The 23,759-nt window shown below is 38.9% G+C and overlaps 1 long non-coding RNA gene across 2 annotated transcripts in view; it reads right to left on the reverse strand.

Moving 5' to 3' along the window:
- LOC103785545 (uncharacterized) overlaps nt 1–23,500 on the reverse strand; it is a 36,483-nt gene extending 12,983 nt beyond the window's left edge. The window contains exons 1-4 of one of the 2 annotated variants that reach the window (XR_611238.4): nt 23,235–23,500; nt 9,187–9,264; nt 7,501–7,641; nt 2,159–6,934 (exon numbers count right to left, since the gene is read on the reverse strand). This is a non-coding gene — a long non-coding RNA (uncharacterized LOC103785545). Of the gene's footprint in view, nt 1–2,158; nt 6,935–7,500; nt 7,642–9,186; nt 9,265–23,234 lie in introns of those variants that run through there. The other variant, XR_611240.3, reaches the window with a different exon arrangement.
- Between the last annotated feature and the right edge of the window lie 259 nt (nt 23,501–23,759).

Here is a 23,759-nt window from a genome sequence, read left to right on the forward strand (position 1 = left end):
CTACAGGTGCACGCCACCACACCCAGCTAATTTTTGTATTTTTATTAGAGATGGGGTTTTACCATATTGGCCAGGCTGGTCTCGAACTCCTGACCTCGTGATCTGCCCGCCTGGGCCTCCCAAAGTGCTGGGATTATGGGCATGAGCCACTGCACCCAACCCCTAAATTATTCTTTAATTAAGGTATGTACATTGTTTTTAGACACAATGCTATTGCACACTTAATAGATTACACTCTAATATAAACATAATTTATATATACACTAGGAAACCAAAAAGTTTATGTGACTTGCTTCATTGTGATGGTCTGGAACCAAACCTGTGATATCTCTGAGGCATATTCATGTAATAATTACATATATTAGAAACCCAGAGTCAAAGTTATAATTTTTAAGCCATTATATGTATTTTGCATAAAGAAAAATGCTGTTTCATACTCTCACATATTTATGATTTCTGAAATTAATTATTCCTGACCATATGATTTTTCTTTCTAGTAGTCATTTTCTTTTAGTCTGAAGAAATTCATTTAGCCCTGGGGTATTTCACCACATGCTGGTATAGTCTAGTTAATGAGCTTTGAGCCCCCATGGATAATTATTTCAGAATTGTAGGTGCATCATGGAGATGCCAGATTATTTAAGCTGTAAAGCACCCTTAGAATTGAGATAGTTGTCCCACTTTCATGTCATTTAAGGAAAAATTCTCATTTTCCTTATTCATCCAACACCATCCAAGGGTGTTGGATAAATATATACTTATTTGCTGGACTCTCTTTATTTTTCTATATTATTTTTTGATTGTCAGAGGCTCTCTTTAAAACGATCTCATGGCAGATAAATCCCAACTGAACATCAGCTTACACTTTATGTTAGTAATCTTTCAGAATGTTTGTTGAGGATTTTCAGTGTTTGTGTGTGTAGTTTCAATATTAATGTCAATCAATTTTCCTTTGTTTCACTTTCAGTTCTCAAAGTAGGATTTTCTGAGTTTCTAAAAGTATGTTCTTTCAGGTTACTATACTGTTCTATATGTTACACAGATGATTTGCAATTCCGTAGGACAGAAAGTCCACTACATGTTTATGTCCATGATTGGGAGTCATCCCTTTTGCTCACAAGCTCTACTGTATTGTGCTGTGTATTTTACTTTCTGAGTTTCTAGAGATGACCCCGGGGAAAAGTCAAATAAGTGAAGTCTGTCTTCATTTTATACTTATTTCTTGATTTATATTTTCTCTTTTTCCCTTATGAAAACCATCACTGTGGAAACACTTTGAGGAGCTTATTAACATTAATCACTTTAATTATTATTCTATCAAAGGGAATTTGCTTTAACAGAGGTTAAAGGAGTAAAGCAATAATAATAGTGAAATTTTAGCACTTTTAAATCAGTTGGAGGAGGGCTCTTTAAGAAAAAGTACTGTATAAAAGAGAAAGAGGATGATGCTTTTAGAAATATGACATTTGGGAAATTTCCTCATTCTAATCCAATTTAAAAGGACTCCTACACTAAACCACTTACCTTGAATCTGTTTTTGCCTTAAAAACAAAAACAATAAGCTGAATATATGCAAAATCAAATGAAATGCACAGTCATCAGCTATTTTTATTTATCAATGAAGAGTCTTAAATCATCACTGAATTTTAATACCTAGGATAGTATATTTATCTGATACAAGATGGTTATTTGCTGTCTCTGGATTTAAGGCAACAGAAGGCTGACTATACATCAGATACAGTAGAATTACAAATATCAGAATATAAAAAAGAGTTCAAATAATAATGTACTGCTTCAATCAAATTCAGTCGTATATTTTATTTACCCAAGAAGACTTTAATAAATATTAACTGATTATTCCCATATTATTAAAAAAACTCATTTGGATATATCAATATGGATAACTCTAACGTTGAAAGGCAGGGTGGAAAACTTTATACTAGAAACCAATTCTTTTGTTGTTGTTGTTGTTGTTGTTGTTGAGACAGAATCTCGCTCTGTCGCCCAGGCTGGAGTGCAGTGGTGCGATCTCGGCTCCCTGCAACCTCCGCCTCCTGGGTTCCAGCAATTCTCCCTGCCTCAGCCTCCCGAATAGCTGGGATTACAGGCACCCACCACCATGCCCAGCTAATTTTTGTATTTTAAGTAGAGATGGTGTTTCGCCATGTTGGCCAGGCTGGTCTCGAACTTCTGACCTCAGGTGATCTGCCTGCCTTGGTCTCCCAAAGTGCTGGGATTACAGGCATGAGCCACCATGCCTGGCCATAACATACTAATATTTTATTGTTATTTCCTCTTTAAAAGATAATAATGTCAATCTGGGACTCATGCTATTTATTTCAAAATATATATTGTTGGATCATCAGTAGAATCCAGTGAACCAGTTATAGAGTATCCAGAATTCAAACTCTTTCAACAAAAGTGGCATATAATGTAGATATAAAATATAAATAACATACATATAAACAATATACATAGTGTTATATATAAAGGGTAGCTCAATGAATAAATGAGTTACTAAATAACATTTTTTCTATGTCAGTATAAAAGATCGTATAGTATTTCGCTGATGGCAGAGAAAGTATCATTGCAGGATTTCAAGAGTAAACTAATCTGTGTTAGAAATGCATCACTTTTTACTTTCCTGACTAGTTATTCCTGTGAAAATGTGTTGACCCCTTCAAATCCAGTAGAGAAATGCACACAAGGAGAGCCGTTATTTACATGTGGTGAAGGCTTAAAGGCTAGATGATATCAGACTCAGTCCCTTGTGATGAACCTTAAAAAGTCAGTGGTCTTCACTGATGTCCAGTTAAAATGTTAGTGTCCAAGGGATCAAAAGTACTCAGACGTGAGTTTTAGCAGTTTTTGGCAATTGTTTCAATACTGACTAAAAGTCTTTGTGAGGATGGGTGCGGTGGCTCACACCTGTAATCCCAGCACTTTGGGAGGCCGAGGCGGGCAGATCACGAGGTCAGGAGATTGAGACCATCCTGGCTAACACGGTGAAACCCCATCTCTACTAAAAAAAACAAAAAACAAAAAACGAAAAATTAGCCGGGCGTGGTGGCGGGTGCCTGTAGTCCCAGCTACTTGGGAGGCTGAAGCAGGAGAATGGCGTGAACCCGGAAGGCGGAGCTTGCAGTGAGCCAAGATCGCGCCACTGCACTCCAGCCTGGGTGACAGAGTGAGACTCCATCTCAAAAAAAAAAAGTCTATGTGTGGCAAAGAGAATGACACAAGGAACAACGGCATGATAAAGTACTTCAGTTTTTATAAAACTACTGTCCACACCATTGGCATTAACTTCATGTTCAATTTGTGTATGCAGCCTTTTTGTGCCAAGATGGAGAACCTGGCTGAGAAGATATGTACCTATAAAAAGTCCACTTAGAGGCAACTCTTTACATTGACTACAAAGAGAAAGAACAATGAGCAATTAAAGAACATTGGTTTTGGGGAAAACAGTACTGTGTTTGTTCCTTTTTGTTCCTTTTATTTAATTAGATGACTATCAAATTATCTGGGTAACTAAAAAATAGTAGTCAATCTGACAGGAAAGAAAAATAATGCTGGTAGCAGAATTATGCTAAACAGCATTCAAATACGCTCTAATGGAAAGGTTTCTCAGTTCAGCTGACCTTCATATTTTTACTGGTACAGAGGAAACATACAGCATTTAAGTTGCAATTTGCCCTGACTAGTTATAATTTATGTATATCTTATTTATGTTTAGCTAATATTATAATTCATTGCACACAGGATTCCCATTTATCTGGGACCCATCTCTAAACTGATATTTTGAGTTGATAGTTTTGAATTAATTGCCTGATATTTCTCAGGCATCATGATATAATATAATCAGAAGGCTTGTGCTGATTCTTGAATTTACTAGCAGTCAAACTTGGAAATGTCTCTATTTCTTAGTGTCCTAGTTCTCTCAGCTGTTATATGTGAATAATTTGCATTGCATTCCCTGAAGATAAAATATCATAATAGATGGGGAAATGGTTTTTACACTGCAAAGTGATGTACAAATATGTGGTCCTATCATCATCAACAACCTGCTCACATAAGCAGGTCATTTCAGCCACTCAGTGGCTAACGAGAACTGTCTCCTCTTTTCATATATTGCTGATAAACTCTCATGCATTGTGGATATTTTCAGAAGTGTCACCTGTAGTGCATAGGATGTGGCCAGGTGTGGTCTAAGGGATCATCTCTGTGGTTGGAATCAACAAGGCAGAGAATAGAAGCAGTCCCAAGTTTCCCGTCATACCATGGAGTGTGAGATTCATTCTGATACTACTTCCACCTGTGGATCTCTTCATATAGAAGACATTCAAGGAACAGATCTGCACAGGAGAAAATAAATAGGCTGTTTTGCATAGATAATTTCTATTAAGGGGTGTTGCTTGCTAACAGAGTGTCTGGGAAAGCCAGGTAACCTGCACCTGTTGATCAAGGGACAGCTGAGAAACAAAGTCCTTGGGATGCTACATGCCAAAAGGAGGGCACCACTGATCCTATGAAAAACTGGGTTTGGTTTGCTCTCTAGCTGAGAAAATTAGTCTCCTGAAATCCAGCTAGCCCTTTGTTTAAGGAACACAGAGTGAGCCCCTAAGATCTTACTCAAACAGTCCTGATTCTTGTGTGATACAGACTCACTATTCTCTAAGAAGAGACTATTTTACTCCTTAATTCACCAAAACTGGGTCTGTAGGAAAGCATCTCTATCTTCTGCATCCTGCCAAGTCGTGTCAATTCTGCCTCCTTTGTAAGAGGTAGTTTGGTATATAGAGTAAGAGTGTTAAGAGTGCATGTGCTCTGGATCCAGACTGCTGTGGCTCAAACCCAGCTCCTCTGCTTATTATTCTGTCATCTTCATCGTGTTACTGTCTCTGGGCCTCAGGTTACTCACTTGCAAAGTACAAATAACAGAAATACCTATCTTATAGATTTTTACATATATCAAACAATATAAAAGATTTGGAGCACTGAGGAGAACACCTCCTATATATTAAGAACTCAATAAAAGTTGCTATCTTTATGGACTTATACAAATTTGATTACTAAGCATTTAAGACCTTAAAAAGCAACACTTGCTGACTGAGGTAGGAAGTTTCCATTTATTGATTACATAGATTGATTCCCTACACTGTGCCAAGTATTTCATCCTCAAATATGTATACTGTATTTGCAGGTAATTTGAAGCCCTGAATAACCTTTTGAGGCTACATAGCACTTAGTAGATGAAGGAGATCTCAGGATCATCTGACTCCAAAGTACTGGCTTGCTTTCTTATTCTATGTTCAGAAGCTCTGTTCTTCCTTCAGTTTTCTGTTTCATTTCCCAATGAGAATGATTTTAAAGCATGCTAGTTTTTATGTGCGTGCCCAGAGGCACTCTAGCAGAGACACAATTACCCAGAAAAAGATGCGCATGTCTTCTTTATAATCCTCATATATCTATAAAGAAAAAAATCCTTACAAATACACATATATATTCCAATCTTTACAATTCCAATAGTAGATACTCACATAGAGACAGAAGAAAGCATTCTTCCATTCACTAATGTGGACATGCACATAAGCCTATTAGAAGGTGTCTGTGGGCCAGGTGCGGTGGCTCATTTCTGTAATCCCAACACTGAGAGGCAAAGGTGGGAGGATCACTTTCGGCTCAGGAGTTTGAGACCAACCCAGGCAACATGGTGAAATGCCATCTCTACAAACAACCAACCAAACAAAAAAACAGGTGTGGTGGCAGATGCCTGTGGTCTCAGTTACTCAGGAGGCTGTGGTGGGAGGATCATTTAAGCCTAGTAGGTAAAGGCTGCAGTGAACTGTGATCCTGTGACAGACTCCAGCCTGGGTGACAGAGTGAGACCCTGCCTCAAAAAAAAAAAAAAAAAAAAAAGAAAGAAAAAAAAGACTTGGTGTGAGGAGAACTGGCAGATAAAGCAAGAGTTTATCATAGTATGTGAGATTATGCAACTCAAACTTAGCTATTTAGTTTCAAATGTCATGAAAAATTAGTTTTGAATCTAGTTTGCTGCTTGAGTGTTGAGAGAAGGAGCTGACCAATAACTACAATGAGTAAGCATAAAAACTGGCTTCTGGAAGACAGTATGGAGGAGTTCCGTGGACGACAGTGGGGAAGAAGAACAAACATTGCTTCCTGATCTGTGAAGGTGCCAGAAGTTAAACAACAACAACAACAACAACAACAAAAACAAGACCCCAGAAAACAGAATCAAGTCTACAATAACAAAAAAAGCTCAAGTCTGTGGGCAGATATGGTCTGACCTGGAGTCTAGGTGTGTGCAATGTGACTTCTTTGAGTGAGTTTTTGACTTGGGGTGAGGAGAAAGGAAATGTGGGAAAGGGCACAGCACCTCTATGTGAGGAGTGGTGTGTGAACCATTCTAGCAACTCCAGTCCAGCAGAACACAGGGTTTGCTAGCCTTAGGATCAGTGAAACAGATACAGCTGTAGGAATTCAGCACCTGCAGTGACCATAACAGAAATTATCCCTCCTTATAACCAGCATCCTTGCAGAACTAACATGACAGCTTATTTGGTGCTGCATTCCAATACATGAGACCCAGAGAATGACAGCTTTTACAAAAATATAAGGACTTTCTGTGACCCACAATATCAACCACTGAATCAAAGTAAATGAATGGGCTGGATTGAGTTGGGATTCCTTAAGCCCAGATACAAAGTAAGGCATTTTAAATTTGCTTGTACACTGACTATACATCCAGGCTTTTGTAGCCTGAGGGACCAATTTTTATAAACACACTGCACAATATGGTCATAAATATTCTTTACAATACATATATATCTACTTGAGCCAAGGGTCAGGAGTCTTCTACTACAATTTAGAAATCATCCGTGAAGTGCTGATAATGTAGGTCTACATCAGAGTCCTGAGAAGACAGATGAAACTACATTTCAATATGATTGATTTCCTTTATAATCCTGTGTATTTAATTTAATACAGCTAAAATCAATATTGTGAGACAGAGTCAGTAGGCTTTGCCCAACTATCACAAGGTAATAGCAATAAATATGTGAACAGAGGAAGAGAAATTGGCAGCTATTGCAGATGCAATTCAAACCTCAGAAATCCAGAAGTGATAGGCAGGACAGGATCCATGACCATGGTAGACATGTCCCATGGTAACATAGCTCCCTTTAAAATGATGGCTGGCCCTCACTATAAACATCTTCTCTACTATTCTTTCAAATAATCCATATGCTATGCTTACATTTATATCTCCTGAGGCTCTCTTTTGTGAAATGAATATTCTATTTATTTCAAATAAAACTCTTTTAAAATTATCACGTTATTTATACTAGCATATTCACTTATTAGATTTGTAATAGCTCTCCAGAGATGGTCGCAAACATGCATGAGATTAATTTAAGCATCTACTATTTTTCACACATGTCAAAATAAGTTATATCGGGGAAAATAATGCATATTTCTTACCTGATTAGAATTTTCAGGATCGTATATCATCTTCAGTGAGTACTAATTGCTACTAACTGGCATTTGATTGAAGTGGTGAAAAGGTGGATTCATTCTGTTTCACTAATTGATTCAAGTTGGATTTTGCTCAAGTCTTATAAGCTAAATATCCAATAATAAGGGAATGATTAATTGAATCTCAGCACATCCATATGACAGAATAATGTGAAGCCATTAAAATGGTATTTTAGAAGAGTGCTTAGTAAAATTGGGAAATGCTTATAATAAATTTATTATTACTACATGGAGAATAAAATCTACATTCATCATTCTGGACTCTAAGGTCCTACATAATCTGTCCCCTGCTTAACTCTACTTCCTATCTTACCCATCTGTCTCCTTCCATATCACAATTTATCCACACTGGTCTTTGTTTTACTTCTAGAACATACCCTGACTTTTCTGCTGTCAGAACTTCACATTAGCTGTTCTCCATGCCTGGAACGCACCTCCCTATGTCTTCACCTGAATGATGCCTTCTTTTCACCGAAAAGGTCCTTTTGTAACCACTATATTTAGTATAGTGATATACTAGACTTACTTTCTAGTATATCACTTTGTATTTTCTAGTATACTACTTATTAACTTCTCACTATCTGATACCACCTTACTTATTTTTAGGTTTTTTTTTTTTTTTTTTTTTTTTTTTACACTTCCTACTAAAATGCAAGCTTCTTGAAAGCAGGGACATAGTCTATGTTAATTTTTTATTTTTTTATTACATAGTAGGTGGTAGGTGTATATATTTCTGGGTTACATGAGAGATATTTTGATACAGGCGTATGATGCATAATAATCACATCAGGGTAAATGGAATATTCATCACCTCAAGCATTTGTCCTTTGTGATACCCAATCCAATTATACATTTATTTTAAAATGTATAATTAAATCATTATTGTCTATAGTCACTCTGTTGCGCTGTTGAATACTAGATCTTATTTACTCTACTTTTTGTACCCATTAACGATCCCCATTTCCTCCCCACTTGCCCACTACCCTTCCCAGCCTCAGGTAACCATCATTCTACTCTCGATGTCTGACGTTGTCTCTCTTGTTCACTGTTTTATTCCCAGAACCTGGGAAAATGCCTGACACTTAGTAAAGATCCAATATGTGTTTTTTAAATAAATACACCTGTAATTTTTTTAAGTTTCAAAAGTAAAAATGCTCATTTTAGAATTTTTAATAATATAAAGAAGTAAAAAGAGAATTCAAAATTATCAATAATGACTTTATCTGGAGGTACTCATTGTACACTTGTTGGTGTATGTTAGGGCACAGACAAGTAAATGTATAGCAGCTGGAATCATCTAACTGCACCCCTGTTTTATAATCTTCCTTATATTCTTCCCTCTTTTCCCTTTAGCAAAATAAAATAAATTTCCCTCAGAGACTCATGTATAACAGTCTGGTGATAATTTCCTTGGAATCACTCTGCATAGTTTGTCAATGTAGTTTTTGCCAATAGTAAAAAAAAGCAAAAAGCAAAAAACAGTACTCTCCCAAAGAGGAATTTTGGCACTCATATTTTTCTGCACTTCCGAAATGTGGAATGGAGCACAATATGGAGACAGTGTTGAGTGCTGTGGGGACAGACAAGAGACACAAACACTTTCTCCTTTTTGGTGGGTCAGAGAATGCTTACCTTCAGAAGGATGTGAGTTCTCAGCTGAGACCTGAAGTATATCTTGATCAGCTACAGTAGATTCATAAGCTTTGGAACCTGTAGGTTGGGAGAGGCAGGGAATTCTAAAGTCCCTCTGACCTCTGGGTCATTAATCACATCTCCTTTTCTGACCCTGACTCTCCTGTCTCCCTCTTATAAAATCTCTTGTGATTACACTGAAACCACCTGGAAAATCTAGTATAATCTACCTGTCTCAAGACTCTTGACTTAGTCACATGTGCAAAATCCCTTTTTAGATGGAATATAACATATTTACAGGTTGTGAGAATTAAGCCATGAACATCTTAATTGGGTGGGGGAAGTTATTATTCTGCCTACTATGGTTCTGTATCATCAATCGAATCAATTCAATGGGGAGCTTATTTCTTTTAATTTTATGCTGTCATTTCCTCATCTGTAAAAGGTAATAAGAGTTCTACAACAACTTAGGTTTGTTCTGAAGAGTAAATGCTTTGAAGGTTCTGGCACATATCAGATACTTAAGAAGCTATTATTATTGCAGCGAATAATATAATTTTACAAATACCCTCATGGAGTTAAAAATTACACGACCCACCTATATTGATGGAATGTGGTAGGACTTATGAGGCAATATATGAGAATTTAATAAGATATAATACCATAGTAATTTATTCTAGATACATATATACCCAAATTATGAATGATATAGTTTTTGAATTACCCTTGAAGAGTCATTAATATTTTAGCAACTCTAGAAGAAAATGATGAACATGTTTTTTGGAACATTAACTTATTTTCCCATCTTTGACAAGGTAAAGATATCTACATTTGCATATTTTCAGTCTACTTTTTTTCTCTATGATCAAGAAGATTCTTATGTTTTTCTATTGTGATTCTATATCCTCATCCACATCTAGTGAGTACCTGCTTTGTGTCAGCTATGCCTTTGGGCTTTTTGTAATGTAGATTTATTTTTTTTGTAAGATGGAGTCTCTGTCACCCAGTCTGAAGTGCAGTGGTTTGATCTTGGCTTACTGCAACCTCCACCTCTCGGGTTCAAGTGATTCTTCTGCCTCAGCCTCCTGAGTAGCTGGGGTTACAGGTGATTGCCACCACGCCTGGCTAATTTTTGTATTTTTAGTAGAGACGGGTTTTCACCCTTCTGACCAGGCTGGTCTTGAACTCCTGACCCCAAGTGATTCACCCACCTAAGCTTCCCAAAGTGCTGGGATTACAGGTGTGAGCCACTGCGCCTGTCCTGTGATGTAGTTTTAAGATAACAAATAGAGATAGAAACAAGGAGAGCATCATGAATTTAGGACAACAAATAGAAAGAGACACACCCAGCTGGGCGCAGTGGCTCATGCCTGTAATCCCAGCACTTTCGGAGGCCGAGGTGGGCAGATCATGAGGTTAGAAGTTCGAGACCAGCCTGGACAACAGAGTAAAACCCCATCTCTACTAAAAATACAAAAATTAGCTGGGCATGGTGGCACGTGCCTGTAGTCCCAGCTACTTGGGAGGTTGAGGCAGAAGAATCATTTGAACCCAGGAGGCTGGGGTTGCAGTAAGCCGAGATCATGCCACTACACTCCAGCCTGGGCAGCAGAGCAAGACTCCATTTAAAAAAAGAAAGAGACAAACACACAAATTGAGCATCACTGAAAAGGGCCTGCATACTCCAAAAAGAGTATCATGGCTAAAAAAAAACCAGTAGGAATTCAGAGTTGTAGTCGGGTTGTAGGGGAGAGATTTTGAGGAAATCGGTTGTGATTCAAGGGAAAGATATTGCTAATGACAGAAGTATAAAATTTGGTAAAGCTGTTCAGAACAAAGAGAATATGTTTCTTACCCTTTGACATGATCTGAGAGATGACAGTAAACAGCAATGTTTTTTTCATTACTTTCAGTTGCTAGATATTATTTTGTCCCATCCAACTCCATGCTTGGGCTGGCATGTGGGGCTTCATTTTTGTTTGAATTATACATCATCCAGTGGATATGTTATATTCTCTTCAAGTCTCATAAACCCATTGCATGTCATTCATACTCATCAAACCATTTGCAGTCCATCTGTCTTCTCCTCCAGCAATCTTTATCATTCCCTATATCTTTTTTTCTGAACAGAGAAACTGACCCTTCCTCTGTTTACGTTCACTTTTTCCAACTGTTCAGAAATATTAATCTCACCTTCAATCTACAAACATGTCCTCTAAACACACAACCATGTTTCCTTGTAAGCAGCTACCCTCATTTTCTCCCTTCTATAAACAAACTTTGTTAGAGAACCTACAAAACCACTTATTTTCTTTCATTTCCTATTTTCTAGTAAACTCACTTGGATATGATTTCTGTTTTTAATATGATAGACATGCACCTGCAATCATTAAATCCAGTGATTGCCTTTTATTTAGTTAGGCTGCTCTATAGAATGAAAACATTGATCATGCTTTTCTTCCTTCACTGTAACACATTATTTTATTACCCACCCTTCAGCTCACTGATCATTGTCTTTCTGGCTTTCTTCCAGCCGTATCTCAATAGTTGGTGCATCCCATGGTTTCATCTTTGCTCCTTAACTCATATAGACATGATTTGTGTGTGCTATTATTCTCTTATGCAGATTTTCTTAACAGCAATAGACATTCTTAAATAAGCAAAAGTAAAAAGGCCAAAGTAAATTTGTCCCTAAAGTTTCCTGTGTTTCCTGTTTCATTAAATGAAGCCAATGACATTATTATTCATGAGGTGTCCAAACACAAATGCTCAAACATTTTTGAAATGCCTTCCTTCAACCTCGTATCAGTTGTTACCAAGTCATTCTTATTATTCTGCCTATGTTAAATATGAAATTCCTTTCCTCCACTCCATAGCTCTATCAGTGCAGGCTTTTTTTCCCAATTGTCTCAGTTATCCCTGAACTGAGAGATCTCTTGTAATGTCTCATCCTCTATGTCTTCCTTTCCATAGATTTGAGCACAATATTCTCTACTTTAACACTTATTTCAAATATTGGACAGAAAAGAATGATACATAAGACCTTTACAATATGGCCACTGATATGGATTAAATATTTGTGTCCCCCTTTTCCCAATTTTTATGTTGTGGTCCTAATTCCCGATGTGATAATGTTTGAAGGTGGGACCTTGGAGAGGTTGATTGGATTTGGATGAAGTCATGGGGATAGTGCTCCTGTAATGGGATTGGTGCATTATAAGCGCATGAGGAGACCAGAACTCTCTCTGGGAGATGTGAAGATGTAGTGAGAAGGTGACTGTGTATAAGCCAGGAAGAGGGCCTTTAGCAGAACCTGACCATTCTGGCACCCTGGTCTTGGACTTCCAGTCTCCAGACCACTGAGAAATAAACATTCGTAGTTTAAGTTACCCAGTCTATGGTATCTTATTATATCAGCCTGAGAAAATTAATACAACCACAAATTCCTTTTCTTAATTTGCCAAGCCACATCTCATTTTTAACTATACTAACTTATTTTTTAAACATATGCAGAGCTGAGGGGTACCACTATTCAAATATCATTAAAAAGCTTTCTAAAGGCACACAAACGCACGAGTTCAGGCAGTGTACCACAACTGTAAATGCTGGAAAGAAGCTCTAATGGACAAAGCACTTGAGTACAGGCAGTAGCAAGAGGCTGGCTGAATCTGTGACACTCCAGAGGCATGGTCGTAAACATTTGACAGCACTAGTAGTGGTTCAGAAAGGGCTAACCACTGGCAACAGTGGAAAAAAAATAGTTACTCCACATTTTTACAACTGACATTGCTATTTCTGAAAACTTCCTCTTCTTTCCCTTTCTCTATGTTGTAATAGGAATTCAGGTATTGACATGTCTCAAGTATGATTAATAAGCAATTCATGCAAGAAATAGTCTATGAATATGAAAAATATTTGAGGGCAAAGAGTGATTACTTTTGTTCCTGTTAGTCTCGTAATGACAGCCTGTTCTCACATAAGTTAGCTCTGGCTAGTCTCAACCAAAATATTTTCAGGTACAGTTCATCTGAAGTTTTAAGTTATTCTCAAATAGATGATATCATCTACAGTAGCATGCTCAAATACCGTAATACTCATTGTGTGGGGGAGCAATTAAAACTGAAGATGATTCAGGTGAATATATTGCTTGGCTTTAGAAACTGGAACTGCAAAATGGATTCTTAAGAATGTGAGTCTAGTAAAAGAAACAAGAGAATGAACACTGACAAATAAGAGATGCATAGTGGCAGAAAGAATTAGAAGTCATAATGATACTTTTAGAAAAGGAAATTAGAGCAGAAAAAAAAAAGTAACCCTAGCAACAAAAAGAACTGTAAACATTTTTAGAGATAGGAAGAAAGAGAAAAAAAATCATGGTAACTGAAAAAAAAAAAAAAAGGTCCTTTACATTAGAGGAGTGTATTTTTCACTAATATATTTACTCACACACACACTTAGAATAGGAAATTTATCCAACAATTTCAGCAAAAGAGAACAAATTCTTTTAAGAAAGCCAAAAAGTAAAATAAAAAAATTCCGATTAATCTTCTTGGAAAAAGTATTCTAATATCAAAACTTTATTATTTTTTCTTTTTTACTAAAAAAAAACCTCTAGAGTTAGAAGTTAACCTTTAATTGCATAGTGTCATTTTACATTCAGCATTACATAATTTGAATAGTCTTACTCAATTTTATAAGCTGACAATTATAAGGAGATTGCTTTTAAATGGCCTCGGGCTTTAACTAGGCTAGGATCCTCTTTGGTTTGGAAAGCACAACATCTCATTGAGCATTACCCAGGAATCTGATCATTATTTCAAAAAAAAAAAAAAAATCTCATTTTTTATGGCCAGAGAGAATCAGGTAGGAGAATTTCTGCATGAAAATGTAATTGTATCATCCAAACTGATGAGGTGGAGGGGGAAAATGTAATCATTTGAAAGACGGTTTGGTTGTGTGTTATATGAAGCTGAACATAGACTTACCATACAATCCAGAAATCACACTCCTAGTTATTTACTCAATACCCAAGAAAGGGTGCAATTGGGCCCAAAGACGTAGAAGAATAAATGTGAAAACAGAATCGTGTTAACTATATTAAATTCCTAACATATATTCAATGCCTTTTAAAAAACTCTCACAAATGAAATCCTGATACCAGATGCCTCCACTAGTGTATTCTTCCATTTATTTCTGAATAAATTACCCTGATCTTAAACAAACTCTTCTGAATTATAGGAAAATGGCTCTTTTTTTATGAGGTCACCACAATCTTGATTATAAAATCTGACAAGGATATCACCCTCTCTGTAATTACAAAAGTTTCTCTCATGATATAGTTATAAAAATCCTAAACAAGATAACAAAGCAAACTCACAGAATGATTTAACACAAAAAATATGTCAATGCTATTTACCATAATAACTACAAAAAAGATTAAAAATGATTATCTCGAAATAAGTTTTTAAGATGCCTTTGCTGAATTCAATACCCATTCATAATTTAAAAGCAATTAATAGTATGTTAGGTGTACAAAGAATTGTCTTTTATGAAATAAAGACTGTCTGCAAAAATCTAAGAGCATTCATATTTGATGTTAAAATATTAAAACTTTCTTCCCTTCTGCCCTGTTTCTTTTCCCACTACTTCAGATAGTGCACAAAGGAAAAATCACCCCTATCATTACTTTTGTTCTACATCTCACTATACGGTTTAGCCAGGACAATATAACAAAAGAAACAAAATAAAACAAAAACAAATACAAAATAGAGAAAAGAAAAAAAGAAAAAACAAAAGTAGAGATCATGTGCATAGAAAAGGAGAAAGAAAATTCTTATAATTTGCCTATCAATGGTTATATAGTTAGAAAATAAAAAATCTATGAATTATAATAAATTTAATAAGATTGCTTTACATACTGTTTTGCACAGTGCTTACAGATGCTTTACTAAGAAAGGTGAAAACAGCGAATACACAGATAAAACTCTGTGTCAGCATTTGGCAGCATTTAGCTGTCATGAGACTTCCTGAAGGTAAGACTTAAATCAGTAGTTCATGTAAACTGTGCTGGTGTGCAATGTTAATGCCACCCATCTCACTGCCGTGTGAGTGCAACATGATTCTTTACAGGGCTGACAGGACTGGAGTGCATTCTCGTATTTTCAAATTAATGTTAATTCTATCTCATTTTAAATGTAGACATTTTATCACCAGCTTTTGTATCAGCAAGGGAGATTCTAGTCTTGGCAATAGCCTCAAGTCTGATTTCAACATTACCCAAATGATGGTGATGTTCACTCTTCTCAGCAAATGAAACTTTCATCTGTTTTTAAAGCAATCTACAGAATATTTATCTTTCAGTTGCTTCACCAAAAAGAGCTCCCAAGAGGTGGTAAAAATGATTTTCACACTATCACAGTGAGATGTAATGACATTTTAAATAAATAACAATATCCTGTTTACACATAATAAAGTATTACATTTATAGCGTTTTGGCTTAGATTTATAAAAATGCACTAAATCAGTGATGAAAATCAGGATTTATAATTGTTCTATTATTATTTCTGAAACTATTTATGGTAGGAAAGGTTAGTGACTGCTGCTGGCACTGTGGTAGCAGAAAGTTAATGATTCTCTTGTCTTTTAGTGGAGTTAGACTGTAGTTCATGTGTAAAACAATACCTCCAGGCTGTGCTTTAAATGCTGAGCTCATTTATCTCTCATCAGTTAGGTAAATGAGATGCGGAAGTGGCTCCCGGTTTCTAAATAACTTTTTATACTCTACTGAAAGCCTTAAAGGGTACTAAAATGCTTTCTCTTGTTAATGAAATTTCACTCATATAATCCATTCCTTAGTCTAGGAGACTTTTTTTTTTAAGCTTCCAGGCAGGCTGCTGATTTCACACTTATTATGCCAATGTTTATAAGTTCATTTTTATTACAGATTTACTTGTTTATATGAGGATATTTCCAAAATATATGTACCATAGTTATGTAAAGTGTTAACTTTAGGGGTAGCTGAGTGAAAGCTATGCTGTCTTTTCATCTCTTTGGTAAATCTGAAATTATTCGAAAAGAAAAGATCTAAAAAATTACACACCAAAATACTCTCCTTTTATCCCCCAAAATAAGAAGATAGTTCTGATCAGCATATTTTGTACTTATTTTATTATTATAATGTGGAATGCTTTCAAATTTACGTTTCATGCATGTGTGACTAGCATAAGTTTTTAAATGTGTATTCAAGAAGTTTATAAAGATTGCCACAAAAATAATGCCTAGTAAGTAGTTACAGCCCAAACATTCCAACTGCCACTCTACATTTCTTTCTCACACATCACTATCAACACTATGATAGTTGAAGACCAAAAATAAATATCGTTGAGTGAGTGTCTCTGTGTAATCTATAGTATGATCCTCAAGGGCCACCATTATTGTGCTGGAGAGAGCACAATGTCTTTCATTCACAGAAAGAAAATTAACTTTATTGCAGTCCCTCAACCTTTTAGTGTTTCCTATTCCACAGACAAAAACTCTCAGGCAGAGCAGAATTATTTTCTCTCCTTCACTTAGATAAATTCTAAGGACAAAGGAAATACTTACGAAATTGTTTTTGGATAGATCAGTGTGTGAGTATAAGTGATTGCGCTATACATTCAGAAAAAAGTAAGACACAATTTCCAATTTAAGACCTCATCTCTGTATGGAGGTTGTGATCCTTAATTTTGTGTGGCCTGGGACATAGGAGGCTCCAGATATTTGGCTGAGCATTATTCTGGGTGGGTGGGTGAGGGTGAAGGTGTTTCTGGATAGGATTAACATTTGAATTGGTAGACTGAGTAAAGCAGATTACCCTCCCACACGTGTGTGACCCTCATGCAATCCACTGAAGGCGTTAATAGAAGAAAAAGTCTGAGAAAGGAGAATTTACTCTGTGAACCCCAAATATCTGAGAGAGGTCTCAGTTAATTTAGATTGTTTATTTTGCCAAGATTGAAGATGCGTGCCTGTGACACAGGCTCAGCACATCCTGATGACATGTGCCCAAGGTGGTCAGAGCACAGCTTGGTTTTATACACTTGAGGGAGACATGAAACATCAATTAAAATATGTAAGATGAACATTGGTTCAGTCTGGAAAGCTGGGACAACTCAAAGCAAAGGAGGGGACAACTCACAGCAGGGAGGGGGCTTCCAGGTCATGGGTAGATAAGGGACAAATGGTTACATTCTTTTGAGTTTCTGATTAGCCTCTCCAAAGGAGGCAATCAACCATGCGTTTATCTCAGTGAGAGGAGGGGTGACTTTGAATAGAATAGGAGGCAGGTTTGCCCTAAGCAGTTCCCAGCTTGACTTTTCCCTTTTGCTTAGTGATTTGGGGGCCCCAAGATTTATTTTCCTTTCACAGTTCTCTCTGCCTGACTATCTTCAAGCAGAGACAATAGTCTTCTCTTGCTATCAAACTCAGAATCAGACTTAGACTCAGACTGGAATTCACGCCATTAGCTTTCCTTTTCTCAGACCTTTAGGCTCCAGACTAGTACAATGGCATTGGCTCTCCTAAGCCTTCAGATTGCTGATCTCAAGTTGTGGGACTTAAGTCTCCATAACTGCATAAGCCAATTCCTTATAAAAATAAATCTCTGTGTGTGTGTATGTGTATGCATATATATGTGTGTGTGTGTGTATGTGACAAGATGTACATAGATAGGTGTGTGTGTGTGTGTGTGTGTTTCTATGTGTGTATATATATTTTTATGATTCTATTCCTCTGGAGAACCCAGACCAATACTGAGATGATTCATAATTAAGTTTAAATTAAAATAACTCTGAGCTTTTTTAGTATGTCATTTATGTCAGGCCTCTGAGCCTAAGCCAAGCCATCGCATCCCCTGTGACTTGCACGTATACGCCTAGATGGCCTGAAGTAACTGAAGAATCATAAAAGTAAAAATGCCCTGCCCCGCCTTAACTGATGACATTCCACTACAAAAGAAGTGTAAATGTCTGGTCCTTGCCTTAACTGATGATGTTCCACCACAAAAGAAGTGAAAATGGCCAGTCCTTGCCTTAAGTGATGACATTACCTTGTGAAAGTCCTTTTCCTGGCTCATCCTGGCTTCAAATCTCCCCCACTGAGCACCTTGCGATGCCCACTCCTGCCCACCAGAGAACAACCCCCCTTTGACTGTAATTTTCCTTTATCTACCCAAATCCTATAAAACGGCCCCACCCTTATCTCCCTACACTGACTCTCTTTGCGGACTCAGCCTGCCCGCATCCAGGTGATTAAAAGCTTTATCACTCACACAAAGTCTGTTTAGTAGTCTCTTCACACCGACAGGCATGAAAATTTAAATATATTCGAATGCTATGGGTCTAAGATTGTTTTGGATTTTAAACCAAGGTTGAATTCCAATTTGGTCTTTGTTATGGTTTTCTTTGGAAAGGCGTTATGCCATTGAGTCAGTTAAAAGTGAAATTTACTCATAATCCTTGGTCAAGGGTTTTATAACCCTCCCATCTTTGAATTACTTATAACTTACTTTAGAATTATTGCTCATCCTCTTCCCTTTCTTTTACATTATCCATGCTCCTCATATAACATGGCTATATTTAATGAGTTTTACCAAGTCTGTTTCTTGAGTCTGTAAATCCGGGGGGCATATATTTCCATACAGCATCTAGTGTTCTAAAAATGCTTATCTAGGCGATTGGGTTCCCACCTCAGCCATCCTGTTCCCTCATGGGATTCTGAAGTTATCATGTCTATAATTTACCATCATTTCAATTATAGTAGGTTTCATCACATCAGCTGTGATGGCTTGGAGAAACAGTGTAAACCGGCAGTGTAAACAAGAATAGGGCAAGTATGAGTAGTTGAGAACAGTGAATAGGAGTATGACTAGACAGAAGATAGTAGGGATGACAAGTTTTTTGGGGCACAGTCTAAGTTGGTCTGGTGTCTGGAATGAGACTGGGGCCTAATAAAAAGGAGCGTCTGTACAGGAGCTTAAATGGGCTGTACCCTGTAGCATTCCGAGGACAGGCCTGAATTCTGAGAAGGGAAAGTGGTAAAAGTATTGTCCAGTCCTTTTTGGTGGCTGAACTTGGTGAGGTGTGTTTTTAAAAGACCTTCAGTCCATTCTACTTTTCTTGAAGACGGAGGACTGTAAGGGATATAAAGATTTCACTGAATACTAAGCCTGAAAAACTGCTTGGCTGATTTGACTAATAAAGGCTCATCTGTTATCAGACTGTATTGAGGTGGGAAGGCTAAACTGAGGAATTATGTCTGACAGAAGGGAAGAAATGACTGCGGTGGCCTTCTCAGACCCTGTAGGAAAGGCCTGTACCTATCCAGTGAAAGTATCTACCTAGATTAAGAGGTATTTTAGTTATCTGACTCAGGGCATGTAGAGTAAAGCTAATTTGCCAGTCCTGGGTGGGGCAAATCCTCCAGCTTGATGTGTAAGGAAGGGAGGGGGCCTGAATAATCCCTGAGGAGTAGTAGAATAGCAGATGGAACACTAAGAAGTTATTTCCTTGAGGATAGATTTCCACGATGGAAAGGAAATGAGAGGTTCTAAGAGGCGGGCTAGTGGCTTGTACTATAGTGTAACCTGCCTTTGCTGGTGTGTGGCGATTAGGCCTGGTGGAACCACCATCAATAAATCAAGCATGATCAGGGTGAGGAACAGGAAAGAAGGAAATTTGGGGAAATGGGGTGAATGTCAGGTGGATCAGAGAGATACAGTCATGGGGGTCAGGTGTGGTATCAGGAATAATGTGGGAGGCCGGATTGAAGTCTGGGCCAGGAACAACGGTAATTGTGGGAGACTCAACAAAGAGTGAGTATAGCTGAAGGAGCCGGGAAGCAGAAAGTATATGCATCAGGTATGAGGAAGAAAATAGATTTTGGAAGTTATGAGAACTGTAGAGAGTGAGTTGAGCGTAGTTTGTGATTTTGAGGGCCTCTAAAAGTATTAATGCAGTGGCAGCCACTGCACGCAGACATGAGGGCTAGGCTAAAACAGTAAGGTCAAGTTGTTTGGACAGAAAGGCTACAGGGTGTGGTCCTGGCTCTTGTGTAAGAATTCTGACCACACTAACCATGCCTAGGAAGGAAAGGAGTTGTTGTTTTGTAGAAGGTGCTGGGGTTTGAGAGATCAGTCGGACATGATTGGCAGGGAGAGCATGTGTGTTTTTATGAGAATTATGCCGAGATAGGTAACAGATGAGGAAGAAATTTGGGCTTGATTGAAGTAATGGGGGCTGTCTGTGAAGCTTTGCAGCAGTACAAGGTAATTTGCTGAGCTTGATGGGTGTCAGGGTCAGTCCAAGTGAAAGCGAAGAGAGGCTGGGATTAAGGGTGCAAAGGAATAGTAAAGAAAGCATGTTTGAGATCTAGAATATAATAATGGGTTATAGAGGCAGGTATTGAGGATAGGAGAGTATATGGGTTTGGCACCACGGGGTGGATAGGCAAAACAATTTGGTTGATAAGGCGCAGATCCTGAAGTAACTTGTAAGGCTTGTCTGGTTTTAGGACAGGTAAAATGGGGGAATTGTAAGGAGAATTTATAGGCTTTAAAAGGCCATGCTGTAGCAGGCGAGTGATAACAGGCTTTAATCTTTTTAAAGCATGCTGCAGGATGGGATATTGGCATTGAGTGGGGTAAGGGTGATTAGGTTTTAATGAAATGGTAAGTGGTGCATGATCGGTCGCCAAGGAGGGAGTAGAGATATCTTATACTTGTGGGTTAAGGTCGGGGGATGCAAGAGGAGGACGCAAAGGAGGCTTTGGATTGGGATGAAGGGTGGCAATGAGATATAGCTGTAGTCCAGGAATAGTCAGGGAAGCAGATAATTTAGTTAAAGTGTCTCAGCCTAATAAGGGAACTGGGCAGGTGGAGATAACTAAAAAGGAGTGCTTAAAAGAGTATTGACTAAGTTGGCACCAGAGTTGGAGAGTTTTAAGAGGTTTAGAAGCCTGGCCATCAATACCCACAACAGTTATGGAGGCAAGGGAAACAGGCCCTTGAAAAGAAGGTAATGTGGAGTGGGTAGCCTCTGTATGATTAAGAAGGGGACAGACTTACCCTCCACTGTGAGTTACCCGAAGCTCGGCATGCGTGATGGTCTAGGGGGCTTCGGAGGCAATCAGGCAGCATCAGTCTTCAGCCGCTAAGCTGAGAAGATCTGGGAAGGAGTCAGAGAGCCTTGGGCCAGAGTTCCAGGGGCTTGGGAGTGGCTGCCAGGTGAGTTGAACAGTCTGATTTTCAGTGGGATCCCACACAGATGGGACATGGCTTAGGAGGAATCCCGGGCTGTGGGCATTCCTTGGCCCCGGGGCCAGATTTCTGGCACTTGTAGCAAGCTCCTGGGGGAGGAGGTTCTGGAGGAATGCCTGGCTGCTGCGGTTCAGGCGTTTGGAAGCTTTTGTGTGCTGGAGATGTGGCTGGGGTTTGTCTCACAGTGGAGGCAAGGAATTGCAACTTTTTTCTATTATTGTACACCTTGAAGGCGAGGTTAATTAAATCCTGTTGTGGGGTTTGAGGGCCAGAATTTAATTTTCGGAGTTTTATTTAATGTCGGGAGCAGATTGGGTAATAAAATGTATTTTAAGAATAAGACGGCCTTTGACTTTTTAGGGTCTAGGGCTGTAAAGCGTCTCAGGGTTGCTGCCAAACAAGTCATGAACTGGGCTGGATTTTTATATTTGATGAAAAAGAGCCTAAACGCTATCTGATTTGGGATAAAGAAAAAGGAGCATTAAGCTTGACTGTGCCTTTGGCTCCAGCCAACTTTTTAAGAGTAAATTGCTGGGCAGGTGGGGGAGGGCTAGTCACGGAATGAAACTGTAAGCCGGACCAGGTGTGAGGAGGGGAGGTGATAAAAAGATTATAGGGTGGAGGAGCAGAGGCTGAGGAAGAATTGGGATCTAGCTTGGCCTGGTGAGGAGCAGCCTGGGGAGGAAAGGAGAGGTCAGATGGGTCTGTAGAAAAGGAAGATTAGAAAGACTCAGCGACCCTTGGGGTTGGTACTGAGGGGACAGGCGGGAGGGAAAGAAGGAAGATTTGGGACGAGTTGCACTGGGCACAGAGACTAGGAACGGACTGATGTGTAAAAGAATGCCTGGACGTCAGGCACCTCAGACCGTTTGCCTATTTTACGACAAGAATTATTTAGATTTTGCAGGATGGAAAAATTCAAAGTGCCATTTTCTGGCTATTTGGAACTACTGTCGAGTTTGTACTGGGGTCAAGCGGCATTGCAGAAGAAAATAAGGCATTTAGGTTTTAGGTCAGGTGTGAGTTAAAGAGGTTTTAAGTTTTTGAGAACACAGGCCAAGGGAGTAGAAGGAGGAATGGAGGGTGGAAGGTTGCCCATAGTGAAGGAAGCAAGCCCAGAGAAAAGAGTAGAGACACGGAGAAGGGGTAGGGGTTTCTTGCCCTCCAGAAAAGCAGAGAAAGGGTTGGGGCACGGAAATAAGGGATTGGGGCACGGAGATAAGAGGTTGGGGTGCGGAAATAAGGGATTGGGGCGCAGAGATAGGTTGGGGCGTGGAAATAAGCGATTGGGGGGTTCTTGCCCCCTAGGAAAGCGGGACTTGCTGCTAAGGGTGAAGGAGAAGGGATTGAGGGTGGTACCTGCCCCTCTCCCAGAAAAGCAGAAAAGGGGTAGAGACAAGGAGAGAAGGGGTTGAGGTACTTGCCCCTTCCCCAGAAAAGCGGGACTTGCTGCTAAGGGTGAAGGACAAAGGCAGGCGTCCCTGCGTGGTCTGACACCCTTGAAACGTGGATGTATGATCAGAGAGGTGTCCCTGCAATGATTAAACACCAAGGGAAGGCTGCCTTCCCAGTCCGTGACCGGCGCCAGAGTTTTGGGTCCATGGATAAAACGTGTCTCCTTTGTCTCTCCCAGAAAATGAAAGGAATTGAAATGAAGAGAAGGGAGAGATTGAAGTGTAGCACCAAGATTGAAAGGAGAAAGAGGTTGAGGGATAGTGAGGGAGGTTGGAGAAGAGAGTAAAAAGAGGCCGCTTACCGGATTTGAAATTGGTGAGATGTTTCTTGGGCTGGTCGGTCTGAGGACGTGAGGTCGTAGGTGGATCTTTCTTATGGAGCAAAGAGCAGGAGGACGGGGGATTGATCTCCCAAGGGAGGTCCCCCTATCCGAGTCACGGCACCAAATTTCATGCGCGTCCGTGTGAAGAGACCACCAAACAGGCTTTGTGTGAGCAACATGGCTGCTTATTTCACCTGGGTGCAGGCCGGCTGAGTTCGAAAAGAGAGCCAGCGAAGGGAGATAAGGATGGGGCCGTTTTATAGGATTTGGGTAGGTAAAGGAAAATTACAGTCAAAGGGGGTTTGTTCTCTGGCGGGCAGGAGTGGGGGTGGCAAGGTTCTCAGTGGGGGTGCTTTTTGAGCCAGGATGAGCCAGGAAAAGGACTTTCACAAGGTAATGTCATCAGTTAAGGCAAGGACCGGCCATTTACACTTCTTTTGTGGTGGAATGTCATCACTTAAGGTGGGGCAGGGCATATTCACTTCTTTTGTGATTCTTCAGTTA

The sequence above is a fragment of the Pan paniscus genome, chromosome 6, assembly GCF_029289425.2.
Source record: "Pan paniscus chromosome 6, NHGRI_mPanPan1-v2.0_pri, whole genome shotgun sequence".
Lineage (NCBI taxonomy): Eukaryota > Metazoa > Chordata > Mammalia > Primates > Hominidae > Pan > Pan paniscus.